We start from the raw sequence: 13716 nt of genomic DNA, 5'->3' as shown, positions 1-13716 counted from the left end.
GAATGTGGTAGCAATATATGATAAGTCTGAAATATGACAACTTACTTCATTCTTGAGGTGTATGTGGTAGCAGTGCATAATATGTCTGAAAGAAGACAAGTGATTGAATGCACGAATATACGCGTGGAGGGACAATATGATAATGATTATCAAAAGTGATGATATTTTCACACGCTTATATGATTATAAGATATGCTAGAGAAAAATTTTCTATATTATATGTATGCCTCGATTTGCTTCTGAAGTAGCAAAATCTTGAAAGAGGTTATAAGCTATCATAATTTGATAGACTTAAGGCACGATTATATTCCATTCCGGGGGAATGAAAAACTTATTAATGCAAACGTGCACTTGATTGTGATTGTATCACAACTCACCTTCGAAAGAGGTTGAATAATTTTGAAATCTACTTCTGAAGTAGTAAATCTGAAATTTATTCATGTAATAGTAAACATGAAATTTACTAAAGAAAAAGTACATGTCATGGTAAACTTGGAGTTTACTAGAATAAAATTTCATAAATGAGCGACTGTGACATCTCGAAGATGTGCATGTATTGAAGAACTAGAGGGTTTTTCAAGAATTGTTTATGTCATTTGTTCTCATGACAAGTTGGTTGGACCAACTAATATTGAGATTGGATCCCTTCAAATCTGAAAATTATAAAAGGTGAATAAGGGCTTGTTCACCTATCATGTGATACGTTGAAAAGATGCATCAATAAGATGATCACATGTACATTCATGGTCAACCTACGTTTGACATTCATAAAGTTATTTGTTCAATATAAATTAAGCATAATTTGCAGATTGTGTAATCATGATAATTTATCTTGATGATGATGGTTTAGCATTGAATGTCTTCGATAAATATCTAAATCATTGTTAATGAGAACAAAACTTAATGTATTGATCTGAAATATGATATATTGTAATAGTATTTGTATGCATTAGACCAATAAACTATGATTATTTCTTCCCTCTCAATAGGTTCAAGGTCGGGAACAAATTATTTCATCTAATAATTTTGATGTGCGATATACTATTAATGAATATACCATAATGCACAACGATGGATTTCTCAAAGAAGTAGAGGATGTATGTTAGTTTTCCTAACATAAGGGGAGATTATAAGCACTATGAAATATGTTAGGAATTATCACTATATCCTCATCCAAAAGATAATTCAAGTTAAATGCTAAAAACATCTCATATTAAGCGCAAGTGTTCTTATTTTGTGTTCCTAAAGAACAAAGTCTATGCATGCATGAAGCGTGGAAGACTGATCGGTTCCAAATGAAATAATCCTTGAAAATAAGGAGCAAATAATCATAATAAGAAGGCAATGAGCTCTTGAAGAGCCTACGACATACCACTTCATGAAACCTTATGAGAGGTTCATGTACCTGAAAATAATGAAGTGATGAGATCTCAAAATGTTATGTCGCATTATGAACTGATACAAAATGATATATCATCAATATCTTTGACACAATATTGGCGCAATATTGTGAAAGATTGCGAGGATCTGAATTCTACGTTTATTTAAGCATGCTAACGTAGAAACATTTATCAAGTGACATGAAAGGATGCATTTTGGTAAGCATAAAACTTATTTGATTTGCAGTCCAGACACTTGAAGATGTCATTCATGAAATATTGAATATTGTCACTTGACAAAACTTATGTGAAAACTTGTAAGGATTCAAACTGCTTGAAGCATATAGAAGTTTCTGGAAAACTTATTTATAATCCTTATATTGTATAAGTTTATTGCTTGAACATCATTGGAACTCTTGGATGTCACACCCCCTTTTTACGTACTCCAAAAAGATTTATGTTTTAAGTCTCGAAAGGGTTTTTATTATTAAAGTGACAAAGATGAAAGTTTGTTTTGAAAAAGGACTATTTATATTTTTTATTTAGAGTCGCCACTTGGCATAATCTGGTGTGCCAAGTCACCATTGGAAAATCCTTTTCTAAACCATTCGACTCTTTAAACTGGTTTGCGAACAGAGACTCCGGCTAAGGAATTCTGTTGACCGAGGGAAAGGTGTTAGGCACCCCTCGATCCCGTGGTTCAACCACGGTCGCTTGGTAAAGTGTATCGACTATTTTTTGACACTACGAAATGTATAAACCACATAAAGCATGCAAAACAATCAAACAATAAATAAAACAAAACAATCCAAAATGTAATGTCCAGTCCAATTATTACAACCCAAAATAAAAAGGGACTGAAAGTAAACCTACGCTAATCCTAAACTGATGCTCTACCCGATGCCTCGGGCCTTCACCACGAACGTCCTCCGGGTACATGATACCTCGGGGCATTCCCCGGCGAATAAATATATATAGATACTTCGGGGCATTCCCCGGCCAAATTAATACAATAGATGTCAATGTATAAATCAAAACCATTCCACAAACATTTCACCATTCAACAATCACAAATCCTAAATCTTGCCTACCCAACCTACCCTTGCCTAAACCAATCGGCGTATCATGATACTACCAAGTTCAATTAACGCTCGTTTCAAGTTAAACACACAGTGAAATCAAGCTAATCCAAATCACCAATTATATCAAATTTTTAATTTTCACCCCCAAATCCATTTTTTAACCACATAATTAGTGCATGCTTCGATTTTCCAATCACATCTCATAATCCGAAACCAACATCAAACACAAAACAAACAATGAAGATTCAAACCAAACACACAATAAATAAATCATCCACACCCATAACATCAATAAAGAGTCAAGATAAAGTAAAGATCGGTAGAAGAAATGGACCTCAATAAAACTGATCCTTGTCGATAATAAAGAAATTCGAGACCGAAATCCTCGAATCAGGGAGCCCCACAACGAACAAACCCAATCAGTGTCTCAAAATTTCCAACCGAACAGATTTCAACCAAAAATAAGACCTCAAAGTGAAAATCAAATCACGAATATTAAACGGGTTAGTCACGAAAATCACCCCAAATGCAATATCGAATGGATTGACAGCCAGAATTGGTGTTTCCGGTAAGGATTAAACCAAAATCAAGATCGGGAACAACGGTTTGATGCGGATTTGGATGGAAAAGAGGGTTGGTCGTCGTATTTTCGCTACACCGGAGCTCGACGAATTCAATAGAGACAAAGGCGAATAGTGAACGATGCGGTAACCAAGTTTTCCAGCGAAGCCATCACCAGAACAGTAACACGAACGCAGAATTTAGGTTTCTCCCTCAACACTCACTACCCCCTTTCCGTCCATCTCCGATTATGCGTATAGATCAGTGTATCGTGAGGAGTGTGTGTGTGATTCGGTGTGTCTGTGTATGCGTGTTGTGAAGAAGAACAAATTTTCAGTGGAAATTTTTTGTTTCTCTGTATTAAAATTGAGATTTTGTGTGAGGTGTGTATTGAATCCCAATTGTATGGTGTTCTCTATAGAATAAAAGCAAAAAAAAAAATGGAGTTTAGTGTGTGTTCTGTGCATATAAGCTGTGAGAGTGCCAAAATTATGAGACTGTGAGAGTATGTGTGTGTTTTTCATTGTGAGGGTCACGTGGGTGGGTATTGGGGTAGGGTAGGTGGGTTAGAGTTTGTTAGGATAGGGTAGGTAGGTGTTGTTTTTTAATTGGAGGGATAAGGGTTAGGTGTCTATTTTTGTTTGGGTAGGTTGCTAGTAAGACAAAATTAGTTAGGGGATTGTTATTTTTTGTCATTTTGTGGAGGGATTATCACACGGGTGAGGGTACACGGTAGGATAACATAAAATGGGTTAAAAGTGAATAAAATTTGAACTTTAAGAGGACGAAATCACGTGTCTACATCATGCCCCCTTTGGATGTAAACACATGGTTTTTTCTTACAAAGCAGTAGACAACGAGGCGAAATTTTGTCCTGACCTTTATTTAAAAGCACGGAGCAAGAGGAAGGAGGAAAATCAGGTCTTGACTTAGGACATCCTACCCACCCTAGTTATGAGGGGATCAAATGATGAATATCTCCATGGATTGGAAGGAGATGGACTATACCGAGTTGGAGAGTCGAGTGAGGTTCCATCGAGGTTCCGGTCCGCGGCTGTTATTACATCAAAAATAAAAATTACAAGCTAAAACATAAATGAAATTACAAAAATCCTATCTATACAGCTTCTATTGGTTCTTGACTCGACTTTCATCACCCTATTCTTCAGGCGGGCTCCTGACTTGCAATTTCTTTCAACTTGTTGCTTGGATTTCAATTGCTTTGCTTTGTTGCTTGAATTTTTGTTTCTTCACTCTATTCTCCAGCGGGCTCCTGACTTGCTATTTCATCACTTTGTTGCTTGACTTTCATTTCTTCACTCTGTTCTCCAGGCGGGCTCTTGACTTGCTATTTCATCACTTTGTTGCTTGACTTTTATTTCTTCACTCTGTTCTCCAGGCGGGCCTCTGACTTGCTATTTCATCACCCTGTTCTTCAGGCGGGCTCCTGAAATCCAGAATTAAAACTAGAACGAAAATTATCCCAAATAAGAAATATAATAAAGTAGTATTTCATTTTTGAAAGTGTTGTCCCATTTTCCAGGAGGGTCCTGAACAGAAAGTAAAATCCTAATTTTCAGGAGGGTCCTGAACAGAAAGTAAAATCCCATTTTTCAGGAGGGTCCTGAACAGAAGGTAAAATCCCATTTTTCAGGAGGGTCCTGAACAGAAAGTAAAATCCCATTTTTCAGGAGAGTCCTGCGCATAAAGTAAAATCCCATTTTTCAGGAGGGTCCTGAACAGAAAGTAAAATCCCATTTTTCAGGAGGGTCCTGAACAGAAAGTAAAATCCCATTTTTCAGGAGGGTCCAGCCCATAAAGTAAAATCCCATTTTTCAGGAAGGTCCTGCGCATAAAGTAAAATCCTATTTTTCGGGAGGGTCCTGAACAGAAAGTAAAATCCCGTTTTTCAGGAGGGTCCTGAATAGAAAGTAAAATCCTATTTTTCAGGAGGGTCCTGAACAGAAAGTAAAATCCCTTGGATGTGCATTTCCAATGATAGCTGAATTAAGTGAAGCGAATTTGCCCCTATATCAACAAAGAAAATTTGTCAGTTAAAAACTTAGTGGTGGCTTGCAGATCTTGGCTTCTCAGGTATCTGCCCAGCACTCGTTCCTTTCATCTTTGTTCCAAATCGCTAACACTTGCCCTGTCTTTCCGAATCATTGACTCGGATCCAGATTGAGGAAAATGAGTTCTGACTCAAACAATGGGTTTCCATTTTACCATGCCCCTGAGGTGCACTCTTTTCCCAAATCTGAATGCTTCTACGAATCCAATAGCATGTCAGTTGATAGACTTCCTTTGCTTCATGTTGAATTACGATCATATTTCTTTCCTGGGCTGTTCCTTGGCTTCTCCTCATATAATTGGAAAGACTGGTAGTAAATTTTGAAATCCTTTCTCGCTTGTTTTGACCCAGACTTGACGTAACATGTAAAGAAATGATGGTGATTTTTATTTTGATAAATGACATAAAATGACCAAAGAGCATAAATATGTAAATGAAAGAAAAGGGCAATATCTCATATTCAAAAAGAAAACTTATCTGAATACAACAACCAACTCCAATGAGTATGACATGCATTTTGGATTGAGCTGCCTGATCTTCCTATCCAAACTCCCCATTTGTTGTTGAGTTCATGCCTTTGCTGCTGAGCCGCTTCTTCAAATCCATTGGACTCATACATCACATTCGACTGATGGCATCTTAAAAGACTTTCGCCAACAAATCTCTTTCTTCTCACTTTTTACTTTTCTCTTGAACTCTCCATCGCCTTACGGTGCCTGTGAGGGTTTTCACCAATAAGACTCTCTCATTTTTATTTCTCTCCACTCACCATCGCCTTATGGTGTCTACAAAGGTTTTCACCAATAAGACTCTCTCATTTTCATTTTCTCTCAACTCACCATCGCCTTATAATGCCCACGGGGGTTTTCACCAATAAGACTCTCTCATTTTTGTATTTCTTTCCTAATTTCTTATGCTGAGGGAGACAAGTGGTACTTCACAATGTATCATTATATCCATTGCATGCTTACCCTTAACATTATCAAAAATTGATCTGAAGGACTTTCTTTGGTTGTAACTTGGCTTTTGGTTAAGGTTAGAAAAGATGGTAAGGGGCTCAAATGATACTTGAAGTGGGGGTGGGACATACAACTTTTGGAATTGACTCAAACAACACATTAACTCATGCCCCAGTTTTGTTGCCTGGGTGAATCTTAGATCTTTATTTGGTTGGACCGAGCCCGAAATAGGGCAGCCTACGTATCTCGCTCCCGAGAGAGGAGAATCAGGTCGGACGTAGTTCCATCAGCTTGTTCTTTGTTTTGATTTGATTTTGATTTTTTTTTTCGAACTCTTTTTTTAATTCTTATTTCCTCGACATTTATCTTTGACTCCATTTTAATTCCAAAAGAGGGATATGAATTCTTCGGCTTTTTCTTCAGTGATAGGCTTTTTGATAGATGACGGTCCACTCACCGTTGGCTTGGACTTTCTTAAGTTTTCAGGCACGAAGCATCTTCCTGACCTAGTCAAACCCCTTACCTCATCTACATCTTCCACAACTTTTTTCCCATGATAGGTCATCATAGTCCGCCCATAATTCCAAGGAATCCTTTTCGTATCAAATATCGGAGGTTGGGTCACCGGTTTGAGGACAATAGGCACTGCCAGTGCTCCTTTCACAGTCAAGATGGGCTGACTCAGAGCTCCCACCACTGTCAACTTAGGTTTATCCTGACTTAAATCAACATGCCTTCTGGCGCCCTGTACTATGATCAAGGGTTTCTTTGTGCTTTCTTGGGCTTTATCTTCTCTCATTCCTTCCTGGCTCAATGATATTGCTTTCAAAGACTCCGCTACATTCACCGATTTTTCCTCAATGGTCTGTATCCTGACAATAGGCTTATAACCCTTCGAAGACTCTTTCCCGTCATATATCAATTCTAGCATATTGGCTTCAGCATGGGTTGGCAGCGAATTCTGGTTAATGTTTAGACCCTCCGGGGCCTGGACCAGCATCTGATTTGTATCAATTAAATCTTGAAAAACTCTCTTTAAATGCCAGCATTTCTCGATATCATGGCCAGGCATATCAGAACAGTACGTATACCTTAAAAAATAATCGAGATTCCTTGGCGGTGGATTTGAAAGTCTTCCTTGAATTGGACTTAAAACCTTCAATTTTCTCAACCTATCAAACAAGCTAGTATATGACTCACCAAGAGGTGTGAATTGATTTTTGACCGCCTTCTCTTTTTTTATACTCGGTCCTAGGCTGAAAACTGGGTCTGGAGGGGTTTTGGTAATTTGGTAGAGCGAATGGGCAATTTTGTGGAGCTTGCGCGCGCCACTACGGGTAAGAAGGGGTTTGGGCATATGGATGCGCGCTATAAATTGGGTACGGGGGTGGTGGAATAGAATATAAAGGGTTTTGTGGAGGGTAGTAATGGTGGGGAGAAATATATGGAGCTTGGGCGTAGGCTTGGGCTTGGGATTGGGGAGGTGGTCTTTTGGGATAGGAATGGGTTACAGTCCCCATGTCCTCCTTCTTCTTTTTTCCTCCAAATGCACCAGATCCACCTTGAATTGCTTGTGTGGTAGCTTTTAATGCGGCAAAACTCACTATTCGGCCGGTCTTAATTTCGTCCTCTATCATCTCCCCCATTTTGAGGACTTCCATAAAAACCTTTTCCATTACCGAAAGTAAATGTTGAAAATAGGTCTCATCCTGCGCCTGAATGAAAACTTCTACCAACTTTCTTTCTTTCATTGGAGGCTTTACCCTGGCGGCCTATTCACGCCACCTTATCGCGTATTTCCTAAAACCTTTAATGCTCTTTTTCTTCATGTTGACCAAGGATTTTTCGTCCGGAATCAGGTCGATGTTATACTGAAAATGTTGAACAAATTCAAAAGCCAAATCATCCCAGTTGTTCCATTTATCGATATCTCGATCGATAAACCATTCTGAGGTCAAATCAGAAAGACTCTCGCCAAAGAAGGCCATGAGCAGTTCTTCTTTTCCTGCTGCAGCCCTCAACTGGTTGCAATAACGTCTCAAGTGTGCAACGGGATCACCGTGTCCTGCATATTTCTCGAACTTAGGCATCTTAAAACCGAGGAGAAGGTTGATGTCTGGCAACATGCAAAGATCTTTATAGAAAACACTCCAATAATCTCCGATCCCTTGCAAATTCCTCATAGCCTGTTCTAAACTTTTCAATTTCCAGGCTATGATATCCTGTTCCTCTGCTGCGACAGGTTTCTCCGTATCAAATGGAAATGCAGGCAGCTGAATATACCCATACGGTTCATTCATTTGCAAAGTAGGCTCCGGGATGTAATACTGACTATCTGAAACCTTCAGTACTGGCTCACTGGCAGACCTAGGAAGCCTCGTTGTGGGACGCACAACATATATGGGAGTTTCATGTGGTGGCAGAGCAACGAATATCGGTGTGATCGGTGGCGCTGGCTGAGCAGCTAGTCTTGATTGGGGAGCTGCCTAGGGCACACCAGAACTGCCAGGATAATAATGTCGCGGAGCGAATCCTGGCGCATGCTTAGGTGACTCAGTAGGAGCAGAGAATTGTGCCTGAGAGAGCGGTGGGCAGTTAGAGATATTCCCAAGACCTTCAGGGAGTGGAGGAGGAGGCATTCCGCTGGCCCATGCCGGTGTAAATCTATCAATTGTTGCCTGAGCCTTACTACCTCATCATTGTGTTCAGAACTTTCTTCCCTGTGATCCTGATCTGGGTCAATGAGCGAATTTTCAATCTCCTTGCTAGCCATGGCGAGCTTTGCTTTGGATCTAGTGTAGTATGGGTGACTAGCCAGAGTGCTGCAAACCTACCACTATTATCTGAAAGAACATGCTCATCAAAGACGACATCCGTTAGGATTAGGGCACACAGCAAGCATGGGAATCACATTGGTAAAATTTTGCCCTAAATTCATGTTTATTTCTAACAGCTTTTGAGGGTAGCGAGGTCATTTTAACATCTTTCTGATTTTTGTCTACACTTTTTTACACTTATTATTATTATTATTATTTTTTCGTATCCATCTCTGTTCTTTTCTTTTCTCTCATTATCTACCTCTATTTTATCATTCTTTATGTCTTTTGTTTTTCTTTAAAAGAGGAAAAATAATGAAAAACAACAAAACAAAATGATTAGATCGAACCCAAAAGTAGGTTGCCTACGTATCATGTTGTACATGAATTAGATCTTGCGTAGTTCGAGCAGCATGTGCATAAACATTACCCACTTTTTTTTGCGAAAACGAAAATAAACAAACCAAGGAAAGACATAACATTATAACATTTTGAAAAAAGAAAACAACAAAAACGTACAAAAGTTTGGGACCACTTTAAAACTAAACAACAAGTACGAAACAACATTATAGACCCCTAAGAAGACATAGGTAAAATTACTAATAAAGACTCTAATACCAAAAACAACTTGACTTTGAATTACAGCAGACACCACCCTATAATGACAGACACATAAAAGACTCAAACTGAATAAAGATAAGAAGTGCTCTTTCAGACTGGTGCTCTACGTGATGACCCTGGCTGATATGGACCTACCTCTGAAGTTCTCTTTCTCCCATTTAAACTTTGTAGCATATCCTGTAAAGACACCTTGATGCCGGGGAGGAAGCTTCGGGCCCGTCTTCTTGCTTCATGAGGAGTGCACTTGGAAAGATTATTCAGACACCTTTCTACCGTCTTGAACAAATCTGCTAACTGAACTCTCAGTGTTTCCACTTTGGACCCTACACTTTCATCTTGGTGGTTGTCTACTATGCATTCTTCGTGTATTCTCCCTCTAAGCTGCGTTGGTAAAGGTTGACTGATACCTCGAGGGATAGATTGAAGCCAGACCCCATATCCCTGAGTGTACCCCAGATTATCCAAACTTTCTTTGAGTGTGTCTACACCTAGCTTTGTCGCATACTTCCAAAACTGCTCGTACTTGCTCTTACCTAAGGCTTGGTCCTTTAAGTACTCAACATCCTTCAGAAGATCCACTGCTGGTGGCACGTCCTGCAGCCTACCCAACTGGCGCATTACCCTAGAAGGACTGTATGGTCTAGTGCAATTGAGCCCTAACATAACTAAAGGGAGCTGCGTCTGACAACCCAACAATACTATCTTTGGGCGAAGCCACAGATAAGTCCACAAAATGTTATCCCTGGGTCTTGACTCAAGAAATTCAATCCAAGTGTCGACTCCCACAGGTAACGAGAATCTATCCAAACTCAACCTGGAGTCCATGGCTTTCACTCGATTAGGAATACAACGATCTAACACGTCTGGTCTAACTAAAGGCGCATGCAAATGCTCCATCACCCATATCTGCAATATCAGGTTATTGCCCTCAAAAAATCTCCTCCCCCCCTTCACTTCGGTTAAGGCCTTATATATTTCTGTTAAGATCATGGGTATGAGAGTGAACTTGCCTTTTTGATTAATGCCCTTGTCATTTTGATCCTTATGAAATAGGGCCATCACTACAGATTGCAAACGGGTATTAATACGTCTTTCTTCTAGTGGAAACACTAAAGTACCTAACAAAGCGAGGGTGAAGACTTCAAGATGCTTGCTCTCCCACTTCTCCTTAGTCACATGAAATTCATCCCAAAAGCAATCAAAACCTTCCGAGGGCCTGAATCTAGCGAACAAAAAATTTAGGGAAACCCACGAATCACTTAAACAACCCAAACGGATACCCTTACTTTTTAAACCACAAGACTGCAAAAATCTCACTCCAGTATGATTTCGTGCTCTGATCATATCCTTCTCGATATAGGGCAAATGCAACAAATCGGATATTTCTGCCAAAGTAGGAGTCATTTCACATTCCCCAAACCTGAATACCAAACTATTTGGATCCCAAAAGGTCAACAAAGCCTCTATTAAATCTGTACGAGGGGTAACATGCAGAAGTTCCGTAAGATCACCTAATATTTTAATCAGTTTCTGTTGATCAACATAGTTGAACATTTCCCACCATTTGATTAACTTTTTGGGCACCTTGACAACCATCAGAACTCTAGACTTGGTGGACAAATCCATCATGTAATAACACACAAGACGTTATCTCAAAAATTTGACAGGAGTAGAAGATTCCCAACCCTTGGGATTTTTGACGCAAACATATATCGATGGGACAGACCACATTCATGACTCCAATTTGCCGAACAGAAGTACTGAGCGAAATCAGTCTACTTGGCAAATAACTCTAGATTACGGGGCGAGAGACCTAGGCTAATAATAAGACAATGGCCAACACAAATAATACCGGACCCACCGAGGGTTGCCTACGTATCCCAGCCCGAGGAGAGGGAATCAGGTATGCGTTGTTCATCCAGATTGGATAATTAGCGATTAACTAATAAATTGACCCTAACTTAAGAGACACAACCAAAAACAAACGAATAAAACTTTTGGATTTTCAGCTAGACACTTTAATAAAGACTGACACCACCATTTATGAAGAAAAAATCTTTTTGGTATTTTGTTTTTGACAAAATAGTAGAAGAGGCAAACAAACTTTTTTTTTTGAATTTACGGTACTTTGAGAAGACAAATGCAAAACGTAAAAAAATCTTTTTGAGTTTTTGGATTGTGAAGAGCCAAAGCCATAAAGAATTCTAAAATAAACTACGACATTCCTCTTTTTTTTTTTTCATTCTTTTCGACTTACTTTTTCTATTTTTTCTTTTTCGTTTTTGCCTACGCACCTTACTCCTAACAATTTTTTTATTTTTTTTTTTCTTTTTTCAAAAATCAGTTCGTAAAATGACCACGTTACCCTTAAAAATGTAATAGTTAGCACGTAGGGATGCTTTAGAGGGGAGTCTCCTACAAAGGGCCATGTGGGTCCCGCTAGGTCTCAGTATGATGCACATAAGCATGACCTAAAGGTTGACCTACGTTGTGGTTCACTAACAAGGCTGTTTGGGGGAGCGTATGGTCGATAGTGGTTACTTTGCTTTCCACCTACTCCATAACACTGACGGCTCCCCCCCTAAAAATAAGGGTGACTCAACTAGAGGTTGTGTACAACACGTGTACTACAGACTTGTTGCAGAAAGAAGGTCAGGGGGTGGACTCATGATGACAGATATAAAGCGGTAACATGTAGGATAAATACTATAAACAAAGAGCACGAAAACGTACAAAAGTGAAAATAACATCAACAATAATCACAAACAATGCTTATACACTCGTAATGCCAAACAAAGCCGATACGACTCAAAAATAAGCTCGAATTCTCAACCGTCCCCAGCAGAGTCGCTAGAGCTGTCACACCCCCTTTTTACGCACTCCAAAAAGATTTATGTTTTAAGTCTCGAAAGGATTTTTATTATTAAAGTGACAAAGATGAAAGTTTGTTTCGAAAAAGGACTATTTATATTTTTTATTCAGAGTCACCACTTGGCATAATCTGGTGTGCCAAGTCACCATTGGAAAATCCTTTTCTAAATCATTCGACTCTTTAAACTGGTTTGCGAACAGAGACTCCGACTAAGGAATTCTGTTGATCGAGGGGAAGGTGTTAGGCACCCCTCGATCCCATGGTTCAACCACGGTCGCTTGGTAAAGTGTATCAACTAATTTTTGACACTACAAAATGTATAAACCACATAAAGCACACAAAACAATCAAACGATAAATAAAACAAAACAATCCAAAATGTAATGTCCAGTCCAATTATTACAACCCAAAATAAAAAGGGACTGAAAATAAACCTGCGCTAATCCTAAACTAATGCTCTACCCGACACCTCGGGCCTTCACCACAAACGTCCTCCGGGTACATGATACCTTGGGGCATTCTCCGGCGAATAAATATATACAGATACTTCGGGGCATTTCCCGGCCAAATTAATACAATAGATGTCAATGTATAAATCAAAACCATTCCACAAACATTTCACCATTCAACAATCACAAATCCTAAATCTTGCCTACCCAACCTACCCTTGCCTAAACCAATCGGCGTATCATGATACTACCAAGTTCAATTAACGCTTGTTTCAAGTTAAACACACAGTGAAATCAAGCTAATCCAAATCACCAATTATATCAAATTTTTAATTCTCACCCCCAAATCCATTTTTTAACCACATAATTAGTGCATGCTTCGATTTTCCAATCACATCTCATAATCCGAAACCAACATCAAATACAAAACAAACAATGAAGATTCAAACCAAACACACAATAAATAAATCATCCACACCCACAACATCAATAAAGAGTCAAGATAAAGTAAAGATCGGTAGAAGAAATGGACCTTAATGAAACTGGTCCTTGTCGATAATAAAGAAATCCGAGACCAAAATCCTCGAATCAGGGAGCCCCACAACGAACAAACCCAATCAGTGTCTTAAAATTTCCAACCGAACAGATTTCAACCAAAAATAAGACCTCAAAGTGAAAACCAAATCATAAATATTGAACGGGTTAGTCACGAAAATCACCCCAAATGCAATATCGAATGGATTGACAACCAGAATTGGTGTTTCTAGTGAGGATTAAACCAAAATCAAGATCGAGAACAACGGTTTGACGCGGATTTAGATGGAACAGAGGGCTGGTCATCGTATTTTTGCTACACCGGAGCTCGACGAATTCGATAGAGACAAAGGCGAATAGTGAACAATGCGGT

The sequence above is a fragment of the Capsicum annuum genome, chromosome 6 (assembly GCF_002878395.1).
Source record: "Capsicum annuum cultivar UCD-10X-F1 chromosome 6, UCD10Xv1.1, whole genome shotgun sequence".
NCBI classification, from domain to species: domain Eukaryota; kingdom Viridiplantae; phylum Streptophyta; class Magnoliopsida; order Solanales; family Solanaceae; genus Capsicum; species Capsicum annuum.
This window is presented reverse-complemented; position numbering follows the sequence as displayed.